Source organism: Salvia hispanica, chromosome 2, assembly GCF_023119035.1.
Source record: "Salvia hispanica cultivar TCC Black 2014 chromosome 2, UniMelb_Shisp_WGS_1.0, whole genome shotgun sequence".
NCBI classification, from domain to species: Eukaryota; Viridiplantae; Streptophyta; class Magnoliopsida; order Lamiales; family Lamiaceae; genus Salvia; species Salvia hispanica.
In genome coordinates, this window is record NC_062966.1 from 31,847,315 (window position 1) to 31,850,541 (window position 3,227).

Below are 3,227 nucleotides of genomic sequence, written 5' to 3' on the forward strand. Positions count from 1 at the left end.
AAGTGAGACGGTGGAGTGTGTAATAAATGAAGTGGGATGATGGAGTGTATAATAAATGAAGTGAGTTGATTGAAAGTGAGTCCCTTTTTGACTTTTTGGTTTTTTATTTTTGTTTTGCTTTATTTTAATGTAGATAATGGCATTTTGATGTAATTTTAATGAACAATGGGGTAAAATTGTATGACCAAATATGAAAAATTCTAAATGTGACTCTAAAACAGGGACGGACTTTTATGAAAAATGTGACTCCAAAACTGGGACGGAGAGAGTATCAAATTTTTTAACACTGCTCACTTATTTCATGCAAAAAAAACCATATTGGATTCTTCAAATTTTGTCATCAATCCGAGCTATGTATATTTTATGGACTTAAAGGAGAGAACTTTTGAGATTATAGTGAGAGATAAACAAATATAGTCTAAATTACAATCATAATTTATCTTTTATGAACAATAGTACATCATTTATCATTAGGTGGAAAATATTTTCCACATTATATTAAAATAGTATTGTTTGGGCCACATCAAACTTTTGTTTGTAGGAAAAATGCATGTTTAGAGATGCATGTAATACCAAGCACAAAGATGCATGGCATACCAAGCACAAAGATGTACACAGAAACTACATCTAAGATAATAAAACAAGATAGTCTATGCTTTAACAATGTTAAAATGAAATAGTATGAGATGTGTATTTATGAGTACAAGGAGCTAATGATTGGCAAAAATGCTAAAATTGGTAACAATATTCATAATACCTAATCAAGCTGATTCCATTCAAGAATGACAAGGGTTGTGCTTGTTGGGGACATGAACCAACATGATCAAGAATCTATGTGGTACATTAGATGGCACAATGTGAATGAGAGAAAAAAACTAGTATAAATAAGCACATTGCACTACTTACCCATTATAAATCAAGTGGCAGTAATAAACTACTAGTACTAGTTAGCTAGTAAAATATCTTCTCAAAGCCTAGAAAGGAAATATAGGCAATTGTAGTGGAAACCAAAAGTCACCTAGCAAAAAGATACAGTATATATTTGCATCAAAAGTAAAACCATATAAACAAACATAATCAGAAATCAGAATCTCAAGTGCACTTGGTGTATTCACCTCACCTTATTCAATCTTTATATTTCCTAAGATTAAAGAGCTGCATTCTAATTAAGTAAGCCAATAGGCACTATATATATTATGATTGATGGGACTTTTGATTAGACTAGGTTTAAAGAGACTATTCACATGCACATATTAAAATACACGCATTAAGTAGAAGCAAGATAGGAATGAAAAGATGCAGAAACACATTGATCTATTCGAATTCAGCTAGCAAAGCTTCAGATTAATTATGCCCTTGAATTGTTTTTCCAGTTCAATTTCAATTCTAGTGAGCTTGAGCAAATACATTGTCCATGTATATTCTCTGAAAGAGAAGTAAAGTATATAAAGGCACCATATATTAGTCAATAATACAGTGGTTAAAATATCAAGAGGAAGGTATTCCAAACATAACCTACTTGAGCAGCTTGGATATGACCACTAAAAAGCTTAATTAAAATATAGTAAAAAACAAACAAACCTAACCTGTGAGTGGTGCAGTACTGATCGGAGAGGAATAGATAATGAGGGCAATATCCAAATCGCATTTCTTCGCTTGGAGAAGGTAACCTGTCGTGAGCTTTTGTCTTGGATTTTCTCGATCTTGAGTTTCCTCCTCCCCATTATTACTTAATTCCCAACTTAAACTCAAATTAGGGCTGAAAATGAAGTAGAAGTGAAGTGGAATCTGGCTATTCACATAATACTACGTTTTTTTGTGATATGGAGTACTACTAGCATTCAAGATCACGATGGGACAAAACGAACCTTCAATGCTAAATCATAATATGAAATGCATTTAATTTTATTTTTATTGAATCAATTTGGATGAGTAATTAAAAGTTTCAAAAATATCCAAAACACAAAGTGACAAAGCATTGATTTTCCGGATAAGTTTTGATTGAGAGAGGGGTTTGGTCGCATAGTGACAAAACAACACCGTTTTCTAGGGATAAGTTTTCACCGAGTTGCGTCATTCAAATACGAAGATGAGTGAGTAATCACAAATCAGTCTTAATAATCATATCAACTCTCTTGCTTTCTTTTTATACTTGTGCAATATTATTACTAAATGTTTCATTTTGCTACTATTTTAGAATATGTCATTACATGTTATGTTTTTAGTATTTATATTCTATTAAGTTATTTTATTCACATTAAATTAATTATAGTAGTAAAATTAATACTTCGTTCAATTGAGATTAAATATTTCACTTTGAACTTAATATGAGTTTTAATAAATATAAAATAAACTGTGGATGAAATGAATTTAATGGAAAATTATAGTTTTATGTACTAAATTAATATTATAAAATGTGAATGAAATGAGTTAGATAAAATGTATAATACTAAAAGTAAATGAGACATTAAATATGAAACTAAAATTCGTTTAGGTTTTCTACCTATATTACTTAAAACTCGTGGTAATTAGCCAATACAAATGTGGCTGTCTGTTAATAGCATATGAATGAAGTATTATTTTTACATACATTACTTAAAACTTGTGGCAATCAGCCAATTACAAATGTGGCTGTTAATAGCAGAGGAATGAAGTATTATTTAAATGACAATTCACTTCATTCAATATTATTCATTCATTTTATTTTATATTAATACAGAAAATAAATATTTCGAAATTGAATTATGCAACACTTGAGTTGCTGCACCACTTGTGAAGAATATCAAACGCTATTATGGCGCTAATTATTGAAGCAATAATTTTTTTTATTGAAGCAATTATTACCGATAACATATATTCTTCTTACTGGAGAATAAAAGTATACTCCACCGTTGATACTTTTGGTAGTAGTATGACATCTATTTAAATGTAACGTGGGCTAAATTCTAACGCGGTAGTATATGTCTTGGGCTGCCACTCTTTTTCAGCCCAATTAGTTTAAGATACAAATAAATCCAAAGGTCACTGCTACTACTATGTTTCTATCACTCTTTTTAAATTATTAGTGTCAAATTTTTCATAGCTCAAAGTGTATAAAGTTATTTTTAAGGCATTTTGTTTCTCAATTTTAAATAAGAGTTAATTTAAAAGTGTATTATAGTAAGCTGAATTCACATGTCTCATTCTAACTAACAAAAGAAGTCCCATATAATTTGTATCGATCTTCC

General features: G+C 29.9%; 1 long non-coding RNA gene across 1 annotated transcript; it reads right to left on the bottom strand.

Moving 5' to 3' along the window:
- Positions 1-862: 862 nt before the first annotated feature.
- LOC125203280 lies at positions 863-1,867 on the bottom strand. Its single transcript, XR_007173329.1, has 2 exons — positions 1,587-1,867; positions 863-1,018 (listed from the first exon to the last, which is right to left on the bottom strand). It is a non-coding gene; the product is annotated as an uncharacterized LOC125203280 (long non-coding RNA).
- Between the last annotated feature and the right edge of the window lie 1,360 nt (positions 1,868-3,227).